General features: G+C 34.6%; 1 protein-coding gene across 3 annotated transcripts in view; it reads left to right on the top strand.

Annotated features, from left to right (window-relative positions):
- Positions 1 to 6,397: 6,397 nt before the first annotated feature.
- The window catches only part of ARAF (A-Raf proto-oncogene, serine/threonine kinase), a 32,407-nt gene continuing 23,669 nt past the window's right edge, over positions 6,398 to 15,135 (top strand). For 2 of the 3 annotated variants that reach the window (XM_031445322.2, XM_031445323.2), the window contains exon 1: positions 6,401 to 6,530. The gene's annotated coding sequence lies outside the window, so the exon portion shown is untranslated. Of the gene's footprint in view, positions 6,531 to 15,135 lie in introns of all 3 variants that reach the window. The other variant, XM_031445324.2, reaches the window with a different exon arrangement.

Raw genomic sequence — 15,135 nt, 5'->3', positions numbered from 1 at the left:
TACATCTGTCAGAATGGCTAAATACAAAATTATAATACCACATGCTGGCGAGTATGCGGAGAAACTGCATTACTCATACATACTGAAAAACAGTTTGGCAGTTTCTTATAAACTAAACGTGCAATTGCCATATGACCCAACAATTTGTACTCTTGGACATTCATCCCAGAGAAATGAAAACTTATGTTCATACAAAAACCTGTACATGAATGTTCATAGCAGCTTTATCAGCAATAGTGAAAACCTGGAAACAACTCAAGATGTCCTTCAACATGTAAATGGAAAACAAACTGTGGTATATCCACACTCTGGAATACTACTCAGCAATAAAAAGGAACAAAATGTTGATACACACAACCACTTGAATGAATCTCCAGGGAACTGGGCTGAGTGAAAAAAAGCCAAACCCCAAAATCATATACTGTATGATTCCACTTATGTAACAATCTTGAAATGACAAAATGATAGAGATAGAGAACAAATTAATGTCAGGAGTTAGGGTCATGGAGGAAGGGATGGAGGATGAAAGCGTAGTGGATGTGGTTGTAAAAGGGTAACAGGAGAGATCCTGTGGATTGCATCAATGTTCATTCCCTGGTTGTGATATTGTACTGTCATTTTGGAAGGTGTAACCATTAGAGGAAACTGAATAAAGGGTATAGAGGATCCCTCTGTGTTATTTCTTACAATTGTATATGAATCTACAATGGTCTCTAAGTTTCATTTTTAAAAATGCACAGCTCACAGATGATGGCTGTGTGTCTCTGGTTTGGATCATGGCTACAAAATAGTAGCCAGAGGGCAGTGAAAATAAGGCAAAAAAGGAGGGAATTTTCTGGAGGCAGAAAAGAAGAACAAGCAAGCACGTGGTGGTGAGAGCCACACTGCCTGGGCTAGAATCTTGGCTTTGCCACATACTACTCCTAGAGTACTGGCGAAGTTACTTCCTTCCTCTGCCTCAGTTTCCTCACTGTAAAGTGTGGATGAATAAATATGTACAAATCACTTCGCACAGCAACTGACACATAGTTAGCACTCAAGGGTTTGTTATTATTTCTATTCTAGGAAGGATACACTTTGATTCACCAGGGTGTTGGAGAAATACTAGGTTGACATCTTAAAATAATATTGTAAAGTCATATCACGTGAATATTTAACTCATAAGAATGTCACTATTTATGCTCTGGGGGTAATTACCATCTATTATATGTAATCATTTGAATGAATATTCAGACTTGCTGGGTTTTTTAATTACTTCCTTTTTCTCCATCTTTATCCTAATTTGTATAATAAAAATTTTTAAATAAAAGTAGATGAAAAAAGCATATTGTAACTCATAGAATAAAATAGGGAATCATGAATCCATACTGATATAAATAAATGGATAAATTGAAAATTTGATGAGGAACAGGATATTTACATGATCTCAAAGTGCCTCTCCATAAATTACATATTAATTACAAAGGGGAAAAGAGTAACTTTATAGTAGAGAAGCCTGGGAGACCCACCTTAATCAAGTGATCACAGTGAATATTGTTGGTTACAGGACAAATCTACATTATGTCCCATTTGATTGGATGTACTCAGGACACAACATCACTTCTGTGCTATCCCTGACAAAGAAATATTACCTGAATCTAATCATGAGGAAACATTAGACAAATCCAAATTGAGGGGTGTTCTACAAAATAACTGCCCTGTAATCTTCAAAAGGTTATGAAAGACAAAGAAAGACTGAGGCACTGATAGAAGAATACTAATGAGACATGAAAACTAAATGCTAAACATAATCCTACATTGGATTCTTTTGCTACAATGAATACTGTTGGGACAATAGGTGAAACTTGAATGGGGTCTGAGGATTAGATGGTAGGAATGTTAATTTCCTGATTTTGCTGGTTGTCCTATGGTTATGTAGGAGAAGGTCTCTGCAGAAAACACTGAAGTATTCAGGGATGATGGAGCATCAGATTAGCAATATATTTTCAAGCGGTTCATAAAAAAAAATGTGTACTTGGAACTTTTTTGTATGCTTGAGATAGTTTCAAATGCAAATATTAAAATAAAGCAGAACAAAATCTATTCACCTAGACATACCATCAAAAGTGAAAAGAAAAGCCACAGACCAGAAAAAGATATTCTTTATATATATAATAGACAGAGGATGAGTATCCAGAATATAAAATATCATTAAGAAAAAAGGTGGACAACTACATAGAAAAATAAATAAGACATTTAAGCAGGCAATTGACAAAAGAAGCAAATAATCATATAAAAGATGCTCAGCCTCATGAATAAAACCTCATAAGGAACCAGGGGTGGTAGTCATTAGGTTATTAATCCAATACTGGAGATTTTCCAATACTGTGAAACCTACTTAATGAGAAAAGGATTAAGGATTATATAAACATGATTTGTAATTAGTATACTCAATATCATACGAGTAGATGTAGCTAAAGTGTCTGAGAATAGTTTAATCTTTTTTTTTAGAATGAAAGAAATATTCTTTTTTAAAATAAATTTCCTTTATTTTTATTATTATCTTTTTGATGGAAGTGCCACGATTGAACCCAGGACCGCATGCATGCTAAGCTTGCACTCTACCATTGAGCTATACCCTCCTCCCAGTTTAATCGTCATGGCGATTCAAACCTGTCCGGCGATATTTTTTATTTATTTATTTATTTTACAGCTTTATTGAGATATAATTGTGCGAACATAAAATATGTTGCCTGAAATTTTAGTAAACAAAGAATATTGCCTGCCATTCCAGTAAACAACAAATGTTGCCGGTCATCAAGCCATCAGCCACGCACTGCAGCCACCACCGTTTGTGCACCGCGGGGGGTGGGGGTGGAATTCAGGATGGAGAAAAACAAGATACTGGCCCTAGATAGTTGAGATGCGTATCTAAGAAATGATTTCAATAAGCCCAGACTCTTCTTGCATCTTCCCATATATAGAAAAGTGCTAAATCATTGAGTTCTCTGTTTTTGTGGTTGGTAGTAATCTTTTGATGTTCGACTACATGTTGGTTCTTTTTCCCAACAAAAAACTCCTATATACCCTGACTCCACCCTTTCATGTACCTGCTAGCCATTTGCATGTCTTCTTTGGAAAACTGTCTATTCATTTTCTCTGCCCATACTATTAATTGTTTCAAGCAACTCTTCTCTTACAAACTGAAGATGAAGGCAATGAAAGCATTTTTGTTCCCTACCAACTTGGAGATTTTTGATGTCAAAATAGCATATATCATGATTTCCAGGTGCTGTGGCTTTTCTCTGTTCAAGCAGTGTCCTGATACGGTTCTATTTCTGGTAGTGATTATTTTAATTACGTGTTCTATGGCATTTTCTTTCTCTGTAACTCACTGCTTGTAAAACTGCAAATTTTTAAAGGATTCTGAATTTTTTCTTTCATTAAAAGTTTTTACCATTTTCCCTATATACCTCTTTCCTGACAAATTAACATAATTTTCCAATATTTCTAGAGTATCTAGTAGTTATTCGGGGAAAAAATTAAAACTAGATATCTGTCTTCTTATACAAAAAAGGAAATTCCATCTGGATTGAAACTTTAAATGTTAGAAAAGAAAGAAAGAAAGAAAAGAAAACCAAAGGAAAAAGAAAACCATGAAAGTGTTAAATTAAAACAAGGGCAAATATTTTTATAATTGGCAACTCAGATGTCACGGAAGGAAAAAAAGACACTGATAAATTAAGACTCCTAAAAATATAATTGTTGTGTGCGCTTCTGAACATTTTGCTATTCTTATACCAACATAATTTTTTAACAAAAAATGAGATCAGTGAATGCATATTGCTCTGCAACTTATTTTTATTCACTTGGCAATAAAATAAAGGCATCTTTCCAAGTCAGTGCCTTTGTTTTAATGAATGTTTAAGTATCTCGTTATATGGAAATCTATCATGTATTCTCTTTTGTGTTCTTTTTTGTTATCTTAACTAACTAGGTTATAGGAGGAGCAAAGAGTAAGCCTACACTAACACTTATAATGCCTAGAGATTCTTATCAAAGGGTTTCAAAGCACCTAATCCAATGCCTTTGCCACATCCTCTGCTCCAACAAGTGGCTGGAGATAAGTAATTCTGAAAAGAAAACCGCTGAGTCATGCACCACCCACAGGTGGATATGAAGCTTAATATTTTTTTTAAAGAAAAGCAATTAAGATTCTGAAGACAATAAAGTTATGGATGTTGAAAATTACATAGTTCTGCTTTTCAGAGTGATAATAAAAATGCACCGTTTTGTTAATTAACTTTAAACGTAACTCATCAATACATCTCAGGTATTGCTAACAAAAAGGGGGCTGGGGGAGGGCATAGCTCAGAGGTAGAGCGCACACTTGGCATGTACAAGGTCCCCAGTGCCTCCGTTAAGGGAATACAAACAAAAAGAAACAAAGAAGGAAGAAGAAGAATGAGTTTTCTAATTTCATGATCTAAATATTGTATCTTCTGAGCAGTTTCTGAATTGTATACAAAATCAAATGTATACTGAGTTGTTCTCTCTGGTTCTCAGAATTTTTTCCTTACATTTTCCCTGGCTTGTTTCCTTCCAGAAAGTTCCCTGGATGGGATTTTGCACACAGCCCAGCAGAGGGCCCTGTGTTCTGAGCCTCTATCAGGCATACACAGAAGATACTGCAGACACCAGTTAGGAAATCAGGAATGAGGGCTCCTACCTCCCACACTCCACCCACAGGGCTATCAGGTTCCAGTTACAGCTGTTCAGTGAACAACAGATGGTGTCTGCACTTCCTTTTAATCAAGGAGGCAGAAGAAATGGTTTCTAAGAATAACTAGCAGCTTGGGAAACCATCCCCATTATGTGAATTACCATGCAAGTATTTTATATTGCAGCTTTTATTCCCCTAAGATTCCTATTCTCATTTAAAATGTACTTGAAAGATATACAGACGTAGAACATAAACACTCGAGAAAAATGCATTAAAAAGAAATACATCATCATGGTCAACAATGGTAATTAATGACGAGTTTATGGCTGATTTTGCTACATTCTTTTATTTCCCAGATTTTACAGTTTGTGTAGTCCTTTTGTTTTGAATATTCCATTTTTAAAATGAGAAAATATAGAAGAATAAAGAGATAGGAAGTAAATAATGCTTATCAAAAAGATTCAAACCATTTGGAGCAACTTTTGAAAATCTTTATTAAGAGAATTTTTAGAACAGTATAAAATAACCAGCATGAAAAGGATTCATTTAGCCTTTATCTAATTGGTTCTTTTTATCCTTTCAGTGCAACCCACTTATGTGAAGAAGGCATGGGTTTCTTTTCCAGAAACAAAGTTTAAAAACTGCACTATGATGTGCTGTTGTTTTTATCTCAATTTCAGGGCAGGGGGCAGTTGGGGAGGGAACCCTGTCTGATGACTGTCTGTCATTAACATATGTTTTGAATTAAAAGATCATTTACTCATTTATTACACAAATATTTAGATTTCTTTTATGTTTCAGGCACTTTTCACACCTGAACTCTCCCCCGCTAAACACACAAAAAAGGGTTGCCTGCCTAATCTAGATGACAAGGTCTTTCTTATCAGGAAACTAGAACTCTTACTATTTTATCCCCTCTAGGTAGGGTCTCTAATCTTCCCAAATCCAGCAGTCACTTGGCTAAACCCCCTTTATTCTTTAGTTTTCCAACTCTTTGTTTAAAAGATCTATTTGGTTTTTTGTTTCTGGTTTTTTTCTTAATTGAAGTATAGTCAGTTTACAATGTGTCAATTTCTGGTGTACAGCACAATACATACATATATTCATTTTCATATTCTTTTTCATTATAGGTTACTACAAGATATCAAATATTGTTCCCTGTATTATATAGAAGAAATTTGTTGTTTATCTATTTTATATATAGTAGTTAGTATTTGCAAATCTCGAACTCCCAATTTATCTCTCCCCATCCCCTTTCCCGCCCGGTAACCATAAGTTTGTTTATTATGTCTGTGAGTCTGTTATTCTTTTTTTTTTTTTTTATGTTGAAGTATAGTTGATTTACAATATTAGTTTCAGGTGTACAACATAGTGATTCAATATTTTTATAGATTATACTCCATTTAAAGTTATTATAAAATAATGGCTATATTTCCCTATGCTGTATAATATATCCTTGTTGCTTATTTATTTTATACGTAATAGTTTGTATCTCTTAATCTCTTACACCTATCTTGACCCTCCCCCCTTCCATTTCCCTACTGGTAACCACTAGTTTGTTCTCTCTATCTGTGAGTTTGTTTCTGTTTTGCTAATTCATTTGTTTGTTTTATTTTTTAGATTTCACCCTCCAGCTATTCTCCAGGGAGACCTCATCTCCCCCCTACTGCAGCTGGCTTCTGGCTTCTGCCCTCTGGGCATTGGCTTCCTCAGTGTCCTTGGATTGGTGCCCTCATCAAACTCCTTTCAGACAACACCAGGTCATCTGCTGAACTTTGGGCACCAGAAAGGAAAGGTCAGGAAACACTTGAGCCAAACCTGTTGACATGTAAGTCCCACATATGTAGAAGTGGACTGTACTTATAGAATACCTAGGTTTGTAAGCATTCTCTAATTCCAGGATGGGGTCTTTCTTCCCTTACCCACCACATTTTATTTTACTTTTTAAAAATGGAAGTATAATTGATTTACAACATTGTGTTAGTTTCAGATGTACAGCAAAATGAATTCAGTTGCATATACATGTATCAGATTATTTTCCGTTAGAGGTTATTATGAGATATTGAATTCCCCTGTGCTATACAGCAAATCCTTGTTGCTTATCTATTTTATGTGTAGTAGTTTATATCTGTGAAACGCATACTCCTGATTTATCTCTCCTCCTCTCCCTTTCCCCTTTGGTAATCATAAATTTGTTTTCTCTTTTACATTTTTCAATGATTTCAAACTGAACAGAAAACTTGCAAGAATAGCAGAAAGAACGCCTGTGTATCCTTCATCCAGATTCCTCATTTGTTAACTTTTTGCCTCATTTGCCTTATCCTTCTCTTTTTCTATCCATATATGTGTGTGTGTGTGTGTCAATTATATGGGTGTGTGTATATGTATATATGTATGTATATAATATTTCAGGCATGATTTCCATTTACCCTTGAATACTGTTGGACTATAAGAAAATATTTTCATGTTTCTGCATAATTAGGGTTTTCTGAGCAAAGAAATTTTGGCTAAAAGACAAGCATTGAAAGCTAAAAGGTGATTAGATAGTAGGAGACCAGAGGGAGAAATTAACCATCCCAAAGGTATGTGTTTACCTTTCAAAGTGAGATGAAACCCAGAGCCAATTGTTTACATTCCACAGGATTCTGAAAGACTTGGACTCTGGTGCCATGGTTCTCCTTCTCTCTCAGAAGGGAAGTGGGTGGGCAGCTGTCCTATTCTTATGTAAGCTCCAAGATTCCTAATTTTGGTGCTCCTCTCTTGTAGCCCAACTCCTGTGTTGCAGGTCTGTCCATCTGGCTCTTACTGCGTTGCCCCAGAAGAGGGAAGAACTAGGGCAACAGGAAATTGATGTAGTTATGCCTGTAATAATAACTTGCCTTGAAATCTTATGTTTGTTTTCAATATAATATGAATCAATATACATATTAAAATTTTATCAAATATCTCAGAGTGTATCTGCTACTAACAAGGGCATTCTCTTACAAAATCCCAATTCAGTTATCAAATTCAGGACATTTAACATATATAAATATTATCTAATCTACAGTCCTTATTCAAACTTTGCCAAATTTCCTAATAATGCTTTTTAAAGCAGTTGTTTTCCTGGTCCAAGATACAATCCAGAATCACACGTTGCACTTAATTGTCACATTTTTCTTAGTCACTTTTAATCTGGAACAATAGATTTGTTCTGATATTAGCTTGGATCACGTAGGTAAGGTGATGGTTGCCAGGTTTCTCTATTGTAAAGTTACTGTTTCTCTCTCCCTAGTTAATAAGTATCTTGTAGGGAGAAACTTTGATGATGAATAGGATGTTTTGTAGATTCAAACTCCTTCCCTCCCATTTAGTATTCATTGATTATTCTTGCCTAAATCAAGAATGGTTGAAAATAATGATTTTCTAACTCTATCATAACTCTATTACTCTATCTACATTTAATAATTGTTTTCTAATGTAAGGCACCTAGTTTAGATTGAATGTTTGTATCCCCCCAAATTCGTATGTTGAAAACCTAACGTTAACCCACTGTGATGGTATTAGGAGGTGGGGTCTCTGGGAGGTGATTAGGTCATGAGGGCTCTGCCCTCGTGCATGGAATAAAAGAGACCCCCAGAGACCGCCCTCTTCCCTTCCACCGAGGGAAGACACAGAGAGAAGTTGACAGTCCGTAACCCAGAAGAAGAATTTCACGGGAGCCCAACCATGCTGGCTCCCTAATCTTTGACTTCCAGTCTCCTGGACTGTGAGAGATAAATTTCTGTTGTTTCTAAGCCACTCAGTCTATGATATTTTGTTTTAGCAGCCCAAACGGATGTACATTTATTTATTTATTTGTTTGTTTGTTTGTGTGTGTGTGTGTGTGTGTAGAGATGTGTGTGTATACTTATTGTCCATACGAATTTATGGATTCTTATTTTATTAAAGTGGTTATAATCTTTTACTCTGAACATCTATTTTGATGCTCCAGTAATCCCATATTTGACCAGTGGGAGCCCCTGAGAGCTGGCTTTTGTGTCCTTTTGACATGTCTCCATCATTGTTTGAGCACATCCTTACTTAATTGTGCAACAAGATGTTCCAACTCCATCTGTTTCCCTTTCCCCAGGTTGCTTTTAATGGGGGATAAAATTTAGAAAATAAGATTTATATGCACATTAAAGCTTTTTATTTATAATTTATCAATTATAACTTACATTTTCCCTTTAACAGTTAATATTGAGTACTTTTTTTGAGTAAAGGTAGATTTATTTAGAGAGATACACAGTGCATAGAGTGTAAGCTGTTTCAAGAGGCAAGAAAAAGGCCATGAGGTGTGGGGGTTGGGTGCTCAGGTTAGAGTAAAAGTAGGTACACACTCCATAGGCAGAGTGTGGGCCGTCTCCAAAGATAAGGGAGCAAAAAGGCAGCCAAATATTGAGTACTTTTTAAAGCCATATTTATTGAGGTATAATTTATACACAGTAAACATCATCTTTTTAACTTTACAGTTCTATGAGTTTTGACAAATGCAAACAGTCATGTAACCTAAAAGCTTGGTTTGATTCAGATTCAAGACGATTGGTCAAAATACTTTAAAGGGAAGCTTTGAACTTCCTACTGAACTTCGTAACACATCTTCAGGCACATAATATATTGAGTATTTTTGAAGCAAATAATTTTAAATGTAAAAAAACATTTTATTTTTCTATTTCACTTAAATTATATTATGATGGAATATATATAAAATTTTGTACATTTATTTTAATTGGATTTTATTTTTAATCCTTCAGTTCATACTGTCAATACAAACAAAATTTCATGAAATCTTCATTTTAGTATTTTTGCTAAAATGAAGGAAAATAAACTATATGGACTGTACATGTAATAACAAACATTTTATATGAATTCATATTTTAATATTTGTCCAAGTATCAGCTATGATCAACAGAACACATATGGGCAATGATAATTACATTTAGTCACCTATAACTTTTTGCTGACTTTCAGTCATATTAAAACTACAGCTGCTCCAACCTGTAAAGAACTGGAAGATGTCTCTCTTGTACTCGCAACAAGAAAAAAGTTGATCATGTCAAAAATCCATGACTTTTCTTAGATCCATCAGAGAACAGAAGTCACAGGACAAACTTCCACCCCCAAAACTGGAGAGACCCACAAATACAGAGAATTTAGATCAGTTTACCTGAAGCAGAAATCACTGGAGCCAATAAATAGTAGGAAAGCCTAAACGGTGACTTTAGTGAATTGCTGGAGGCTGAGGGTGGACAGCTTGAGGATTAAAAACTCTTGGAAGCCCAGTCTAAGGAGGAGGGCCTCCATATTTAGATGGGTTTTTACATGTTCAGGTTCTCACTATGAAGCTTGGAGAAAATCCCCTTAGTGTTTGGCTGGGGGAGGGGAAAAAGTAACCATTCAGAAATAATCCCAGAATATTCTCCCATGAACGTTCTCCCAGAATATCAATCCCATAGCAAAGAACTACCCCACAAGGGAAAAGACTTTGCCAGAGCCTTATCCATCTTGGAGGAAGGGAAATTACCTGACTTTCGTTCCCGCTAGGCTTTTTATCTCAACTAAGGAGGGGAAGCTGAGAAACACTTATGCAGGTCACAGGCCAGGGGCACAGGGTCACTAAAGGATAGAGACCTAATCATGTGAGTATAGAATGTTTCTCCTCCTCCCACATCGAGCCATCATATCAACAGGGATCCTGTATAACAGTAGATCAAGCTAAAAGAACTGCAAATCTTAGTCTCCATTTAAGAAGTTTCTAGGGAAACCCAAAGACAACAGGGGAGATAAAACAAGGACATTAGAGGAAATTGAAGTCTCTGAAACCTGAAGCTACAACAAACTGTAAACACAGCTTAGCTCCTAGCCAGATCAACATAAAACCTCACACTAAAGGCCTATGCACCTCGGTTACCATTACCCAGTATATCATGTATAGCTTTTAACAAAAGATTACAAGGCATGCTAAAAAGCAAAAAAAAAAAAAAAAAAAAAAAGTTCTGAAGACACCAAACAAGCAATGGAACTAGACTCAGATATGGCATAGGTTTGGAATGGTCAGACCAAGAATTTAAAATAACTATGATAATATGCTAAAGACTCTAATGGAAAAGTGGACAACATGCAAGGACAGATGGGTAGTATAAGCAGAGAGATAGAAACTCTAGAAAGAATCAAAATGAACTGTTGGAAATCAAAAACACTGTGACAGAAATGAATGCCTTTGATGGACTCATCATTAGACTGGACAGGACCAAGGAAAGAATCAGGGACCTTGAAGATATGTCAATAGAAACTTCCAAAACTGAAATGCAAAAAGAAAAAAAAAGAATGAGAAGAACAGAACAGAATATCCAATAACTAGGAAAATTATTAAAGATGTAACATAAATGTACTGGGAATACCAGGAGGAGAAAAAAAAGGAGCTGAAGAAATATTTGAGATAAATAATGGCTGAGAATTTCCCAAATTTTATTGATATAAACCAAACCACAAATCCAGAAAATTCAGAGAATACCACAAGGCACACCTGACCAAATTTAAAAGAACAAAAATCATATAAAATATGCTCTCAGGCTACAGTGGGTTAAAACAGAAACCAATAACAGAGAGATAGCTAGAAAAAAAATCTCAAAATATTTGGAGATTAAAAACATACTTCTAAATAACACGTGGGTCAAAAAAAAAAAAAGAACTCTCAAGAGACATTTTAAAATATTTTGAATTAAATGAAAATGAAAACGTCCTTATAAAAATCTATGGGATGCAGTAAAAGCAGTGCTTAGAGGGAAGTTATAACATTAAATACATATATTAGAGAAGAAGAAATATCTAAAATCAGTAATCTAAGCTTCCAGCTTAAAAACCTAGAAAAAACCTAGAATGAAGAGCAGTCAGAAAGCAAGTAGAAGAAAAAGAATAATAAAAATTAGAGAAGAATTCAATGAGATCGAAAGCAGTAAAGCAACATAGAAAATCAACAAAACCAAAATTTGTTTCTTTGGAAAGATCAATAAAATTGATACACCTATAGCCAGACTAACCAAGAAAAAAAAAAAAATAGATACAAGTTACTAATATTAGAAATGAAAGAGGGACCATCACTAGCAACCCCATCAACATTAAAAGGGTAATAAAGGAATGTTATGAACTACTCTATGTCTACAAATTTGAAACTTAAATGAAATGGACAAATGCCTTAAAAGGTACAATCTACCAAAACTCATACTAAGTAGAGATAATCTGAATAGGTCTTTCTATTAAAGAAATTGAATCAATAAGTAATAACCTTCCAAAACAGAAAGCATCAGGCCCAGATGTTTTCACTGGCAAATTTTACCGAACATTTAAAGAAGAAATGATACCAATTCTCTATAATCTCTTCCAGAAAACAGAAATGGAGGGAATACTTCCCAATTCATGCAGCATAGTCATCACTACCCTAATACTCAAATCAGATAAAAACATTACAATAAAGGAAAACTGTAGACCAATGTCTTTCATAAACATATATATGCAAATATCTTCAACAAAATATTAGCAAATTGAATCCAGCAAAGAACTATACACCACAACCAAGTAGGATTTATATCAGGTATGTAGGGCCGGATCAACACGTGGAAATCAATTAATGTAATTCATCATATCTGCAGACTAAAGAGGAAAATCATATGACCATATTACTAGATGCAGAAAAAGCATTTGATGAAACCCAACACCCATTCATGATAAAAGCTCTCAGCAAAATAGGAACAGAGGGGAACTTCCTCAACTTGATAAAGAAGGTCTACAAAAACCAAAACCAAAAACAAAAACAAAAGCAAAAACTACAGACAACATTGTACTTAAGACTGAGAAACTAGAACTTTCTCTTTAAGATCAAGAACAAGGCAAGGATTTTCCTTCTCGTCATTCCTTTTCAACATTGTACTGGAAGTCCTAACTAATGCAATAACACAAGAAAAAGAAATAAAAGTTATATTGATTGGGAAAGAAAAAATAAACTCTTTATTCACAGATGATATAATTGTCTACATAGAAAATCCTAAAGAATCAATCAAAAACTCCTGGAACTCATAAGCAATTAAACAAGGTCACAGAATATAAAATTAATATGTAAAAGTCAATTGCTTTCCTATGTACCAGCAATGAACAATGGTATTTGAAATTAGAAACAGAATACTATTTACATTTACATCAAGAAAAATACTTAGGTATAAATCTAACAAAATATGTATAGAATGTATATAAGGAAAACTACAAAACTCTGATAAAAAAAATCAAAGAAGATCTAAATAGATGAAGAGATATTTGGTATTCATGGATTGGAAGATTCAGTATTGTTAAGATGTCAATTCTCCCCAACTTGATTTATAGATTCAACACCTAATCAAAATCCACACAAGTTATTTTGTGGATATTGACAAACTGATTCTAAAGTTTATATGGAGAGGCAAAACACCCAGAATAGCCAACAAAATACTGAAGAAAAACAAAAGTCAGAAGACCAAACTTTAAGACTTAATATAAAGCTACATTAATTTAGATCATTGGTATTGATGAAAGCATAGACAAATTGATCAATGGAACAGAATAGAGAGCCCCAAAACAAACCTATACAAATACAGCCAACTGATCTTTGAAAAAGGAGCAAAGGCAATTCAATGGAGAAAGGATAGTCTTTGCACAGATGATGCTGGAACAATTGAACATCAATATAAAAAAAAAGAATCTAGACACAGTCCTTAAACCTTTCACAAAAATTAGCTCAAAATGGATCTTAGACCTAAGTGTAAAATGCAGAACTATAAAACTTCTAGAAGATAACATGGGAGAAGACCTGAGTGACCTTAGGTTTGGCAATGAGTTTTTCAATCTAATACTAAAAGCACAGTCCATGAAAGAAAAAATAGATAAGTTGGGCTTCATTAAAATTAAAAACTTCTGCTCTGCAAAAGAAACAGTTCAGGGAATAAAGAGACAAGCCACCAACTCAGAGAAAATATTTACAAAACATATATCTGATAAAGGGTTTGTATCTAAAATAAACAAATAACTCTTAAACCTCAACAATAAGAAAACAAACACCCCAATTAAAAGCGGGAAAAATACATGAACAGAACAAAGAACAAAGAAAATATACAAATGACAAATGAGCATATGAAAAGATACTCAACATCATGTGTAATTAGGGAATTGCAAATTAAAGTAACAAAGAGCAAAAATAAATTTAAAAAGAAACAGAAAAAAGTGAGCTGCAACTACATACCTATTAGAATGGCTAAAATCCACAAACTGACAACATCAAATGCTGAGGAGGATGCAGATCAACAGGAATGCTCATTCATTGCTAGTGGGAATGCAAAATGGCGCCAGTTTGGAGAACAGTTTGGCAGTTTCTTACAAAGTTAAACATAGTCTTATCATACTACCCAGCTCAGTTGAAAACTTATGTCCATACCAAAAAGCACATGGCAAAAACGAAAAGAAATCAAATTGTCCTTCTATAGATGAAGAGACAAACAAACCACGGTACATTCATACAATAGAATATGATTCAGTGATAAGAAGAAATGAGCTATTAAGCCATGAAAAGACATAGATGAATTTTAAGCACATATTGCTAAGTGAAAGAAGCCAGTCTGAAAAGATACATACTGTATGATTCCCAGCATGTGATATTTTGGAAAAGGCAAAACTATTATAGAGACGATAAAAGATCAGTGATTGCCCAGGGTTCAGGGTAAGGGAGGAAAGGGATAAAATAGGTAAAACATGGAGATTTTGAGGGTGGCGAAATTACCAAATATGATACTGTAACGCTGGATACATATCATGCATTTGTCAAAACCCATAAAAGTGAATAATACAAAGAGTGAATCTTAATGTAAACTATGAGTTTTAATTAATAATGTTGTATCAATATTGATTTATTATTTGTAACAAATGTACCGCATTCATGCAAGATGTTAGTAATAGGGGAAACTTGTACCAGTGGCAGGAAGGATGGGGGGGGGGGCCATGGACATATGGGACTCCATGCTCAATTATTCTGTCAATTTAAAACTAATTTTTTAAAGTGTGACTAACCCTGTAGTTGGTCATTATGAAGTTTTTTTTTTTTTGTCAAAAGATTGGAAGAGACAACATGTTTATTTAAATTTTTAATTTGATATATAACTTTTAAATACTGATATATATGGTACGTGGCCTGTATTTGCATTCTTGCTTTAGGTGGGCTTAGGTTGTGTTGATGGTTTTCTTGAAGAAATGCAAGTTTGGAAGACTTGTTCCACCAGATGGATATAAACTAGGGCAATGTGGTAATAGTGCAGGGATGGATAAGCAAATCAATGAAGTTGAATGGAAAGTGCAGCAGTATGTCCACCACGGACCCTTGACCTATGAACGAGGTG

This window comes from Camelus dromedarius, chromosome X, assembly GCF_036321535.1.
Source record: "Camelus dromedarius isolate mCamDro1 chromosome X, mCamDro1.pat, whole genome shotgun sequence".
Classification (NCBI taxonomy): domain Eukaryota; kingdom Metazoa; phylum Chordata; class Mammalia; order Artiodactyla; family Camelidae; genus Camelus; species Camelus dromedarius.
The sequence above is the reverse complement of the archived record's forward strand: the minus strand, read 5'-3'. Positions and strand labels throughout refer to the sequence as shown.